The 14,541-nt window shown below is 42.3% G+C and overlaps 1 protein-coding gene across 2 annotated transcripts in view; it reads right to left on the minus strand.

Annotated features, from left to right (window-relative positions):
• Nucleotides 1-14,541, minus strand: part of LOC139272973 (probable methyltransferase TARBP1) — a 246,165-nt gene that overhangs the window by 130,515 nt on the left and 101,109 nt on the right. The gene's annotated exons all lie outside the window — the stretch shown is intronic.

The following is a 14,541-nucleotide window of genomic DNA, read 5'->3' on the forward strand; positions in this document are numbered from 1 at the left end:
ATCTGAATTACGTTGTGAATTCTTTGTACAATATTTTCTCAATATATTTCGTGGACTACGATGTTTTACTTAGCCTTGCACCATATTATCAAAGCTCTACAGATCAGTAAGTTTCCTCAACTATATTTTTACTATCACTATTAGAAATTTCAGAACAACAGGCAATTCTTAAGAGAAAGATATTTATTTTGAAGACTGAGACAACCTTTCAGTATCTGGAGGGTTAAAATCTTAGAGCACCTGCGCCTATGTAGCTTTTGTTTGTTGAGCAAGGTAAAGACTTTGACTTCCAGAGCTGCCCTTTGGCAATATAATTCTCAATTCACATAAGTCCCATGTAGCTGTGTAATACATAATGCTCCCCATGCAATTATGCAGCATATACACTTCCCTTGTATAACGTTAATCGGCAGTTAGCAGGATATTGCAGGTATCTAATCGGGTTTGTGCGGAAATAACAAAATGATGCTTAAAATGGTCTCTATGGAATTGCCATTCAACACAGAGAATACTCGACACCAAGCTGTTAAATGTAGAATTTATCCAACAAGCATGCAAATAATTGACAAGCATCACAGACACAGGGTCTGACAAAGGGTCATCAACGTGAAACATTAACTTGGTTTCCCTCTTCATAGATTCTCCCTAACTTTCTGATTATTTCCAGCATTTTCTGTTTTTAATCACAGACACAGAGGGTGGTGTGTAGGATTCAGAACTAACTAGGGGGCATAGTCTCAGGATAAGGGCTTGGTCATTTAAGACTGAGATGAGGAGGAATTTCTTCACTCAGAAGGTGGTGAATCTTTGGAATTCCCTACCTGAAAGGGCTGTGGATGCTGAAGGCTGAGATAGATGGATTTTTGAGTTCGAGGGAAATCAAGGGATTTGGGGACTGTGGAAAGTGGAGTTGAAGTCGAAGATCAGCCGTGATCTTATTGAATGTCAGAGCAGGCTCAAGGGACCATAAGGCCTACTCCTGCTCCTAATTCTTATGTTCAGAACACAGGCACTGGGCATGTTGTGTGGGCCCCAAATCATATCCACAGAGTGTATTGTACAGGTCCAATCACTCTACCACTGTCCTTAATTGCCATGCCACGAGGTCATTCCAGGCTGCTACTGGGGACCTGTGTAACATTACACAAACAGCTGTGCACAGATGCATTAAGCATTAAACAACTGGCTATTTGAGGTACTGCCCCTTTAAGTTGCTGCGGGCATTTAAATGCTATAGCAGCACACTAATTCTTATCCCTCAATGGGTGAACTGCAATCAGTGGCATACCGAACACTTAAAGCCCACTCTGATTATTTGAATTATGCTGACCCAAGAAAGCTCAGCCCACTACACATCAGGTGGATTAATCAGAGAACCCTTACCGCTGTCATGTGACCTCTGCTTTCAGTAGAAGGACTGAATATATTTCCCAGACCAAAGCATAAGCTACAAACGGACCAACAAATTTAGTTAGCATTAAAACAAATAATTTCACATTTTTCAGTACAAATGGTATATTAATAGTAATTCTGAATGTTACTATTCTAGAAATGTCAAAACAACACAGGCACTTCTCCTGTACTCTCTTTCTCTCTCAACATTACAATAATCTTTGACATACAGTGCTCACTTTTTGCATAATAATACACTACAATGGAGCTAGATTAGCCCCGGTCTCTCTGCTGGACTCAGACTTACTCTGTGCTCATTTAGCCAAAATATTAGGCCACAATCAGAAGCTCCTGTACACAGAATGGTCTGAAGGACAACAAAGGATCATTGGCTCCACCCTTGAGTATGGAAGATTAAGGGGTGATCTAATTGAGGCGTTTAAGATGTGTAAAGGATTTGAAAGGGTAGTCCAGAAAAGGGGGCATAACCTTATAATTAGAGATAGGCCACTCACGGGTGATGTCAGGAAACATATGATGACATATTTTATCTGATAATGTTCCTGTGAAGTACCTTAGGATGTTTTGGACAGGTTAGGTGAGTAGGCAAATACATGGCAGATGCAGTACAATGTGGATAAATATGAGGTTATCCACTTTGGGGGCAAAAACACGAAGGCAGAATATTATCTGAATGGCGGCAGATTAGGAAAAGGGGAGATGCACCGAGACCTGGGTGTCATGGTTCATCAGTCATTGAAAGTGGGCATGCAGGTACAGCAGGTGGTGAAGAAAGCAAATGGTCTGTTGGCCTTCATAGCTAGGGGATTTGAGTATAGGAGCAGGGAGGTCTTACTGCAGTTGTACAGGGCCTTAATGAGGCCTCACCTGGAATATTGTGTTCAGTTTTGGTCTCCAAATCTGAGGAAGGACGTTCTTGCTATTGAGGGAGTGCGGCGAAGGTTCACCAGACTGATTCCCGGGATGGCGGGACTGACATATGAGGAGAGACTGGATCAACTGGGCCTTTATACACTGGAGTTTAGAAGGATGAGAGGGGATCTCATAGAAACGTATAACATTCTGACTGGACTGAAGACAGGTTAGATGCAGGTAGAATGTTCTCGATGTTGGGGAAGTCCAGAACCAGGGGACACAGTCTAAGGATAAGGGGTAAGCCATTTAGGTCCGAGATGAGGAGAAATTTCTTCACTCAGAGAGTTGTTAACCTGTGGAATATCTACCGCAGAGAGTTGTTGATGCCAGTTCATTGGAAGTTAGATATGGCCCTTACGGCTAAAAGGATCAAGGGGTATGGTGAGAAAGCACGAAAGGGGTACTGAAGGAATGATCAGCCAAGATCTTATTGAATGGCAGTGCCGGCTCGAAGGGCCGAATGGCCTACTCCTGCACCTATTTTCTATGTTTCTATGTTTTACTACCTTAAAAGCATTATAGGTATGTAAAGAGAAAGAGGTTAGTAAAGACAAACGTAGGTCCCCTGCAGTCAGAATCAGGGGAAGTCATAACGGGGAACAAAGAAATGGCAGACCAATTGAACAAGTACTTTGGTTCAGTATTCACTAAGGAGGACACAAACAACCTTCCGGATATAAAAGTGGTCAGAGGGTCTATTAAGGAGGAGGAACTGAGGGAAATCTTTATTAGTCGGGAAATTGTGTTGGGGAAATTGATGGGATTGAAGGCCGATAAATCCCCAGGGCCTGATGGACTGCATCCCAGAGTACTTAAGGAGGTGGCCTTGGAAATAGCGGATGCATTGACAGTCATTTTCCAACATTCCATTGACTCTGGATCAGTTCCTATCGAGTGGAGGGTAGCCAATGTAACCCCACTTTTTAAAAAAGGAGGGAGAGAGAAAGCAGGGAATTATAGACCGGTCAGCCTGACCTCAGTAGTGGGTAAAATGATGGAATCAATTATTAAGGATGTCATAGCAGCGCATTTGGAAAATGGTGACATGATGGGTCCAAGTCAGCATGGATTTGTAAAAGGGAGATCATGCTTGACAAATCTTCTGGAATTTTTTGAGGATGTTTCCAATAAAGTGGACAAAGGAGTACCAGTTGATGTGGTATATTTGGACTTTCAGAAGGCTTTCGACAAGGTCCCACACAGGAGATTAATGTGCAAAGTTAAAGCACATGGGATTGGGGGTAGTGTGCTGACGTGGATTGAGAACTGGTTGTCAGACAGGAAGCAAAGAGTAGGAGTAAATGGGTACTTTTCGGAATGGCAGGCAGTGACTAGTGGGGTACCGCAGGGTTCTGTGCTGGGGCCCCAGCTGTTTACATTATACATTAATGATTTAGACGAAGGGATTAAATGTAGTATCTCCAAATTTGCGGATGACACTAAGTTGGGTGGAAGTGTGAGCTGCGAGGAGGATGCTATGAGGCTACAGAGTGACTTGGATAGGTTAGGTGAGTGGGCAAATGCGTGGCAGATGAAGTATAATGTGGATAAATGTGAGGTTATCCACTTTGGTGGTAAAAACAGAGAGACAGACTATTATCTGAATGGTGACAGATTAGGAAAAGGGAAGGTGCAACGAGACCTGGGTGTCATGGTACATCAGTCATTGAAGGTTGGCATGCAGGTACAGCAGGCGGTTAAGAAAGCAAATGGCATGTTGGCCTTCATAGCGAGGGGATTTGAGTACAGGGGCAGGGAGGTGTTGCTACAGTTGTACAGGGCCTTGGTGAGGCCACACCTGGAGTATTGTGTACAGTTTTGGTCTCCTAACTTGAGGAAGGACATTCTTGCTGTTGAGGGAGTGCAGCGAAGATTCACCAGACTGATTCCCGGGATGGTGGGACTGACCTATCAAGAAAGACTGAATCAACTGGGCTTGTATTCACTGGAGTTCAGAAGAGTGAGAGGGGACCTCATAGAAACGTTTAAAATTCTGACGGGTTTGGACAGGTTGGATGCAGGAAGAATGTTCCCAATGTTGGGGAAGTCCAGAACCAGGGGTCACAGTCTAAGGATAAGGGGTAAGCCATTTAGGACCGAGATAAGGAGAAACTTCTTCACCCAGAGAGTGGTGAACCTGTGGAATTCTCTACCACGGGAAGTAGTTGAGGCCAATTCACTAAATATATTCAAAAGGGAGTTAGATGAAGTCCTTACTACTCGGGGGATCAAGGGGTATGGCGTGAAAGCAGGAAGTGGGTACTGAAGTTTCATGTTCAGCCATGAACTCGTTGAATGGCGGTGCAGGCTAGAAGGGCTGAATGGCCTGCTCCTGCACCTATTTTCTATGTTTCTATGTTTCTATATAAATGGATGTTGTTGTTCCTTTTCACAGAACTCTGAAACTCACGTCCCCGAAAAGCTGTTGAGCAAGGGTCAATGGAAAATATCAAAACTGAGATTGATAGATTTTTGTTAGGGGAGGGTATTGTGGGATATGGAACCAAGGCAGGTAAATGGGGTTGTGATACAAGATCAGCCATAATTTAAATGAATGGGCCTTATGAGAATATAGGCCTTACATTAAACATCTGTAAGACAAAGGTTCTCTACCAATCTGCCCCCACCACACAGTACTGCCCCCCGATTATCAAGATCCATACCTCGGGAGCCTACTGTCAACAAGGTCAGACATCGATGACTAAGTCCAACGCCACCTTCAGTGTGCCAGTGCAGCATTCGGCTGCCCGAGGAAGAGGGTGTTTGAAGACCAGGATCTCAAACCCGGCATCAAGGTCTACAGAGTAATAGTGATATCCGCCCTCCTATATGCTTCAGAGACATAGCATATGTACAGCAGGCACTTCAAAGCACTGGAGAAGTACCACCAACGTTGCCTCCGCAAGATCCTGCAAATCCATTGGCGTGATATGCGCACCAACGTCAGTGTTCTCGCTCAGGCCAACATCCCCAACATTGAAGCATTGACCACACTCGATCAGCTCCGATGGACGGGCCACATCGTCTGCATGCCCGATACTAGACTCCCAAAACAAGCACTCTACTCGGAGCTCCGACACGGCAAGCGAGTCCCAGGTGGGCAAAGGAAACGCTTCAAGGACACCCTCAAAGCCTCCTTGAAAAAGTGCAACATTCCCACCGACACCTGGGAATCCCTGGCCCAAGACCACTCAAAATGGAGAAGAAGCATCCGGGAGGGTGCCAAACACATCGAGTCTTTTCACCGGGAGCAAGCTGAAGCCAAGCGCAAACAGCGGAAGGAGCGCACGGCAACCCAAGCACCCCACTCACCCATTCCTCCAACCACTGTCTGCCTCACCTATGATAGAGACTGTAGATGCCACATTGGTCTCATCAGTCACCTGTGAACTCATATTAGTGTGGAAGCAAGACTTCCTCGACTCAGGGGGACTGCCAAAGAAGGAAGAATCTAACTGAATGGTGGAACGCTCGCAAGGGGATGAATGACCGACTGCCGTTCCTATGTTCCTTAATAAGGCCTTCAACTCGAACACTGCTATCAAACAAAACCACTAACCCAGGTTAATCGCCTAAAACATTTGGAATTGAATAAGCAAGCCGAGTACTTTGAATTACCCACTAGACTGATCTCCTCACCCATTCAAGAATAATATAAACAATCAATACCAAGGAGTTCCAGAACTACACAAATCTCTGCCTTGCCCTTGCATCTTGACCTGACATCAAGCATGTTTCAACTAGGTACCAGCTCCTGAAATTTAAATTCAAGATGTAACACACTAGCTGTAGGGAAAAAAATCCACATTCATTTAAGGGAATTATTGTGCATTTTAATCTGTGGGGTAAACACAGTAGACCAAGAATTGCTGACACAATCCTGAATTTATATCCAACAAAACTGGCACATACTAGCTAGGCTGTAATAAATTATTTAACAAAGAGAACGATGCTTCATTCTTACCACGATCAGGCACAAACACCCCATCAGTGTTTGGGATTCTCTGTTTATTGCATGACAGAGGGGTGGACAACAAATTGATTCAAGAAGCATTATTTAAGGTACTTACTTTTTCAGATCATCCATAAGTCTTAATGATTACAGGCTTGGTTAATAACAACAGGCTGCCATCGAAATTCTGACAGCATTACTTTAGCAATTAACTTAACATGTCATTTCCTGGTATTCACTTGGTTTGAATCACAGTCCCCCTATGATCAATAGCCATTTTATCTAATTTCATATCATTACACCTGACATCAAGCATATTTCAACTAGGTACCAGCTCCTGAAATTAAAATTCAAGATGTAACACACTAGCTGTAGGGAAAAAAATCCATATTCATTTAAGGGAATTATGGTGCATTTTAATCTGTGGGGTAAAAACAGTAGGCCAAGAATTGATGAATTTATAACCAACAAAACTGGCATGGTTTGGGTGGAGATAAGGAATAATAAGGGGGAAGAGTCGCAGATAGGTGTAGTCTTTTGGCCCCCTAACAGTAGCCACACTGTTGGATGGAGTATAAATCAAGAAATAATGAAGGATTGTAATAAAGGAACGGCAATAATCATGGACGATTTTAACCTTCATACTGATTGGACAAAGCAAATTGGCCAAGGTAGCCTTGAGGAAAAGTTCATAGAGTGTATCGGGATAATTTCCTTGAACAGTACGTTGTGGAACCAACCAGGGAGCAGGCTATCTTAGATCTGGTGCTGTGTAATGAGACAGGATTAATAAATGATCTCCTAGTAAAGGATCCTCTAGGAATGAGTGACCATAACATGGTTGAATTTTAAATTCAGTTGGAGGGTGAGAAACTTGGTTCTCAAACCAGTGTCCCAAGCTTAAATAAAGGAGACTACAATGGTATGAAGGCAGAGTTGGCTAAAGTGGACTGGGAAAATAGATTAAAGTGTGGGACGGTTGATGAGCAGTGGCAGAGTTAAGGAGATATTTCATAACTCGCAACAAAAATATATCCCAATGAGAAGGAAAGACTGTAAGGGAAGGGATAACCATCCGTGGCTAACTAAGGAAATAAGGGATGGTATCAAATTGAAAACAAGGGCATACAATGTGGCCAAGACTAGTGGGAGGCCAGAGGATTGGGAAACTTTTCAAAGCCAGCAAAAAACGATTAAAAAAATGATAAAGAGAGGGAAGATAGATTATGAAAGTAAACTAGCACAAAATATAAAAACAGATTGTAAGAGTTTCTATAGGTACATAAAAAGGAAAAGAGTGACTAAAGTAAATGTTGGTCCCCTGGAGGATGAGACTGGGGAATTAATAATGGAGAACAAGGAAATGGCAGAGACGTTGAACAAATATTTTGTATCGGTCTTCACGGTAGAAAACACTAAAAACATCCCAATAGTGGATAATCAAGGGGCTATAGGGAGGGAGGAACTTAATACAATCACTATCACTAATGAAGTAATACTCGGTAAAATAATGGGACTAAAGGTGGACAAGTCCCCTGGACCTGATGGCTTACATCCTAGGGTCTTAAAAGAAGTGGCTGCAGAGATAGTGGATGCATTGGTTGTAATCTACCAAAATTCCCTGAATTCTGGACGGTCCCAGCGGATTGGAAAACCACAAATGTAACGCCCCAATTTTAAAAAGAAGGCAGACAAAAAGCAGGAAACTATAGATCAGTTAGCCTAACATCTGTTGTTGGGAAAATGCTGGAATTTATTATTAAGGAAGCAGTAGCGGGACATTTGGAAAAGCATAATTCAACCAAGCAGAGCCATGGTTTTATGAAAGGGAAATCATGTTTGACAAATGTGCTGGAGTTCTTTGAAGATGTAACGAGCAGGGTGGATAAGGGGGAACCAGTGGATGTGGTGTATTTGGATTTCCAGAAGTCATTCGATAAGATGCCACATAAAAGGTTACTGCAAAAGATAAACGTTCACGGGGTTGGGATAATGTATTAGCATGGATAAAGGATTGGCTAACTAACAGAAAACAGATAAATGGTTCATTTTCCGGTTGGCAAAGTGACTAGTGGGGTGCTGCAGGGATTGGTGCTGGGTCCTCAACTATTTACAATTTATATTAATGACTTGGATGAAGGGACCGAGTGTAATGTAGCTAAGTTTGCTGATGATACAAAGATGGGTGGGAAAGCAAATTGTGAGGAGGACACAACAAATCTGCAAAGGGATATAGACAGGCTAAGTGAGTGGGCAAAAATTTGGCAGATAGAGTATAATGTGGGAAAATGTGAGATTATCCACTTTGACAGAAAAAATAGAAAAGCAAATTATAATTTAAATGGAGAAAAATTGCAAAGTGTTGCAGTACAGAGAGACCTGGAGGTCCTTGTGCATGAAACACAAAAAGTTAGTATGCAGGTACAGCAGGTAATCAGGAAGGCGAATGGAATGTTGCCCTTTATTGCAAGGGGGATAGAGTATAAAAGCAGAGAAGTCCTGCTACAATTGTACAGAGTATTGGTGAGGCCACACCTAGAGTACTGCGTACAGTTTTGGCCTCCGCATCTAAGGAATGATATACTTGCATTGGAGGCTGTTCAGAGAAGATTCACTAGGTTGATTCTAGAGATGAGGGGGTTGATTTATGAAGATAGGTTGAGTAGGTTGGGCCTATACACATTGGAGTTCAGAAGAATGAGAGGTGATTTTATCGAAACGTCTAAGGTAATGAGAGGGCTCGACAAGGTGGATGCAGGGAGGATATTTCCACTCACAGGGGAAACTAAAATTAGGGGACATACTCTCAGAATAAGGGGCCGCCCATTTAAAACTGAGATGGAGGAATTTCTTCTTTCAGTGGGTTGTAAATCTATGGAATTCTCTGCCCCAGAGAGCTGTGGAGGCTGGGTCACTGAATATATTTAAGGTGGAGATAGACAGATTTTTGAGCGATAAGGGAATAAAGGGTTATGGGGAGCGGGCAGGGAAGTGGAGCTGAGTCCATGATCAGATCAGCCATAATCTTATTGAATGGCGGAGCAGGCTCGAGGGGCCAAATGGCCTACTCCTGCTCCCATGTCTTATGTTCTTATGGCTTACTTTGGATATCTCCTACTCTATTTCCAAATCAAAAAAGAATTGCCTTGCTTCACTTCTGAAATCAGCTGTCTCCTATTAATGCAATCACGAATTTAAATGCTTTGCATTTCCGACAGGTCTTCAAACATCAATGTCTGTTTTGACTTGCTGAGTGTTCAAATCTAAATACGACAGACAGCTCTGATCCATTGCTTCCATTAAAATATGGAGCTGTGCTTGCACAATGTTTCTGTTGCTCAATCTGTGATTTTCTCGAATTCTCAGCATCCATTCCGACAACTAAATGAGGTTCTGGGGCTGAATCGCATAATGTGTTCACTGGCAATTTTTAAAAACATGCTTTATGTTAATTGTACTCCTTCACAGCTGCCTGGGAGATAAACATCCAACTATCAGGTGCTAAACACACACAACTTTCTGTTCATTGCTGCCACTGCATTGAGAGCAAGATTAGATTTTTTCAATTTTTTTTTTTGCATTGTAATCTCTTTTCTAGCACTGCAAACCTCAACGCGCCATTGTCATACAGAACATTAGATAGCTGGGAGTGAATGACAAGTTGGTAATCCAACTGGCAGTAAACTGACGATATCAAACTGCAAAAGCAAAGCTTGAGTGTTTGCAGAGATCAAAGCTCAGTTTACCCTCGAGTGTCGCTATAGTAGATGTTGCATGGAGGGGAAAAGGGGAAGGTGGATAGCATCATTGCATCTCCTTAGTATAAGTGATTAGCCTGAGATTAGATGTGGGGTATCTCAACCAGGCTGAATAAAGCAATGTGGCAGCAAACATCTCCAGCTTGGAAATATAAAGGATAAGAGGAAAGGTAAGAGAACAGTAACTAGATAAGCGGATACTTATTTCTCTTCAATAAGTAGAGAAAGTGTTACACTACAGCCAGAAATAAACTGAAAACTACATTTAAAGCAAAGTAAGTTTAACGCTGCATCACATCAAAACTTTGTATGAAATGGCCATTAGATTAAAAAAAAGAGTAAAGCTCAGTACAGACGTGCAATGAAAACACAATTATAATATAATGAAGATATTATTGCAAGCTATCTGCAGAAAATAGATCTAAATCTAAGACTGAGTAAATGAATAATTCACGAGCACTCATTAGAAGAGAAGAGAATTAGGTCATGCCCAAAGCTAATTTGAGGAGAAATTGATAAACACTCAAATATCCTCCAATATTAGCAGATGGTCAAAATCTACTTTTAGAAATCAAAAACATAAAATAATAAATACGGTGAAGCCAAGACCATATTTCAGATTACATTATCAAGCCTTTGTGAAGGTTATTTAAGTCTAATTGCATAATTTCAACATACAATTTTAATCATCTGGAAAAAGACGACAGCTTTTTCTGGAGATCAAATACACACTGAGAGAATAAACTCTCATAATTTAGCTACTGAACAGTTTAATACACAAAATCCAAAATAGCAGCAGGAGACTGAAATGTAATAAGAGGATGTCGCCTTCATCGCTTCTAATTATAATATGGAGAGACCATATAATCCTTGGAGCTTTCCTATCTACCCAACACACATGGAAACACTTGTTCTGGAAAATTCTTCACCCCCAAATAATTTTCTTACAAATTCTCCGCTCTGATTTCCCCAGGCCACAAAATACTTGTAGTAATGGATATTGGGTTGAACCTGCCAAACCAATGCTATTTTGAGTAGCTCACAAGGGTAGCTTGGGATAATTTTCCCTTCCTATGGGAAAACATCTGGCCATAAATGGGTACCTTCTTATAGCTGGGGCTGCCAAACCGAGGCAGTAATGCTTCCTAAAAGCACATCAATCAATTTTTACAATGCCAGTGGTACAATTACAGCTTAAGACACAGACACAGAGTTGAGCCAGCCCTCTCGAGATTTAGATCATCCTCTCAAACGCCAAGCTAGCAGAGCACTGTGCTTATAAGGCATTGGTATTGATTAACTGCCAGTCAATTCCAACCAGGTCTACAGCCAGTATACTAAAATAACTGCTGGCTCTTCCACCGTGTCTTCAGTACAATCCTGAATACGAAAAAAAACAAAAGGTATTTGTTTGAAAAAACAGAAACCCTTTTCACACATCTAGAACAGACGCATGGCCTCTGCAGAAAAATCTCAAGACCAATCTTTGGATACTCCCCACATTGCAAAGATGAGCTGGTTGATTCTAACTGAACACTTGTTCAAGGCATCTACTGCAATATTCTGCACTCCTCAAAGCACTGATCAAAAAACATAAAAATGTTGAGCTTCTGACAACACCAATGCCACACATAGTTGACATGGGTCAGGAGTGAAGCCATCTGGTTTATTTATAAACCTCTCAACAGCGGTGCTACCTCACCAAAGATTAACCGTAATTTAATTTCTTGAACACCACAGCTAGTCACACTGCTCAAATACGAGTCTGCTTATACCATGATATGTGTGGCTATTGCTACTCACCCTTAGATCAGTACTGCCTGAAAATGGGTGCCCCATATACAACAGAAGCATTGGTCACCAGCAAGAGATGGTGGCAAAGCCGATAATCTCAATCTAATCAGTTGCACTCGTCATCATGTTTAGATATGGGTGGATGTGAGTGCTGTGATCAAATGCAGGGTCCCACTATACTTTGTAAACATCACAGGGCTGAATTTTCCGTTTTCAGCGAAAACTGTAGTTTTACGCCAAAATTACCGTTTTCGCTGCGCTACTGTTTTTAGGCCCAACTTTCAGCCTTTACGTCGGTAAAGTTGGCATTGGACGAAGATTCGCGACGCAAACTGCGAGTTTTGGCAACTTTAGTCCAAGGCCTGTAGCGCCTTGGGAAGGGGGGGGGGGGGGGGGAAAACACACAAAAAATTACAAAAAAATATTCAAAAAACATTTACAAAACCCTTACCTACTAAATCGCTGAAAAATAATTTAAAAATAAAAACTTTAACTTACCTTTTTTGCAGGTCTTCATACTTACCGCTGCTGGCAGGACTGCACTGACAGGTTTGATCTTGTCGCTATTCTGGGCGCGGCGGAGTGCTGAAAGTATGACGGTAACGCAATCCACAGCGTTGCACATCGTTTCAAGTCAGCGCACCTCTCCACAGCGGTACTTGAAAACGCCGCCGCTAAGAGGTACCCGAGGATTCCGCCAACCGATGGGTCAAATCGCAGCGAAGACCCAGTCGCCAAGTCGGCAGAAATCTAGCCCCATGGGTGCAAACACAATCTATATCTCATCGTTATTACCCAACTTCTTCCCACAGTTTTAACATTTTACAATTCAGATGCTGTGGTAGTTTCAATTGGTGGGCAGCTTGTCACTGCGTAATCAGGAGATATTCTCCACCATATGTTCATAATAAATGTTTAGTCTTTATGTTACAGTGCAGCACATCAAAAATGGCAAACATTGCACATTAGCAGACCTTCCAACTCACTCTCATTTTGAGGATACAACCACATTTGAACAGTGCATCCTCATTAAATGTCACCAGCACATGTAAAATACAAAAGTGCACCTTATTTGAATCAAACTGATTACATGAGTGGCTCAGGCCAACTTTCAATGCCCATGCAGACGACAGTACAAATCATGGCATGCCCTCATGAACCAGGAGCGTGAGTATTCCTGCTCTTCCATCCTCCAGTACCTTATTAACCATCCAAAGATAAAGTTCTGCTGAGCTTGAAAGTGAGGGTAAATCAGAGACCCACTAATTACATAAGAACATAAGAAATAGGAGCAGGAGTAGGTCATTTAGCCCCTCAAGCCTGCTCTGTCATTTAACAAGATCATGGCTGATCTGATCATGGACTCGGCTCCACTTCCCTTTACTCCCTTATCGCTCAAAAACCTGCCAATCTCCACCTTAAATATATTCCAATGACCCAGCCTCCACAGCTCTCTGGGGCAGAGAATTCCATAGATTTACAACCCACTGAGAGAAGAAATTCCTCCTCGTCTCAGTTTTAAATGGGCGGCCCCTTATTCTGAGATTATGACCCCTAGTTTTAGTTTCCTCTATGAGTAGAAATATCCTCTCTGCATCCACCTTGTCGAACCCCCTCATTATCCTATATGCTTCGATAAGATCACCTCTCATTCTTTTGAACAATGAATATAGGCCCAACCTACCTTCATAAGTTAACCCCCTCATCTCTGGAATCAACCTAGTGAACCTTCTCTGAACAGCCTCCAATGCAAGTATATTCTTCCTTAAATACGGAGACCAAAACTGCACGCAGTACTCTAGGTGTGACCTCATCAATACCCTGTACAGTTTTATACTCTATCCCCCTTGCAATAAAGGCCAACATTCTATTTGCCTTCCTGATCACTTGCTGTACCTGCATACTAACTTTTTGCGTTTCATGCACAAGGACCCCCAGAAAGTACTGATGCGAGACACAGAGCTGGTTCACCAATCAGCACCCGAGAAAGGTTGTGTAAGGCTAGAAGAGTATGGTTGGTAAGATGGGGTGGGAGAGTTACAGCCACGACACAAATATTTCATTAAAGAGGAAAAGAGAGCAATACACGAGTCCCAGAAAGGACTCAGATTTTCTATGCAATCATCAAGAACCACAAAAGTTTGTTTGATCTAAAGTTACCAAATAACCACAGCTGATTTGGTTACGCTTCATGTCTTAGTGCTTGGCTGTGCCTGCACCCTCAAAGCTTTCCTTAGATTGGAAGCCATGTACTGATATTGGCTGTTAATGTCTAAGGAAAGTGGATTGCAGTTAATTGTTCCCATACTCTTGAGATCTCGTCTGGTACCAGACTGAAATAGCCACTAATGCAGAACATGAAAATTCTTTGTATGTTCAAAATTATGAGGGGTTTTGATAGGAGTAAATAAGTAGAAACTGTTCCAACTGGCAGGCGGGTCAATAACCAGGAGGACACAGATTTAAGGTAATTGGAAAAAGAACCAGAGAGGAGATCAGGAGAAATGTTTTTACACAGCTAGTTGCTGTGATCTGGAAAGCACTGCCTGAAATGATGGTCCACAGATTCAGTAGTGACTTTCAAAAGGGAATTGGATAGACACCTGAAAAGGAAAAAATTGCAGGGCTACGGGGAAAGAATCGGGGAGTTGGACTAATTGGATAGTTCCTTCAAAGAGTCGGCACATGCATGATGGGCCGTATAGCCTC

The sequence above is a fragment of the Pristiophorus japonicus genome, chromosome 9, assembly GCF_044704955.1.
Source record: "Pristiophorus japonicus isolate sPriJap1 chromosome 9, sPriJap1.hap1, whole genome shotgun sequence".
Taxonomy (NCBI): Eukaryota; Metazoa; Chordata; class Chondrichthyes; family Pristiophoridae; genus Pristiophorus; species Pristiophorus japonicus.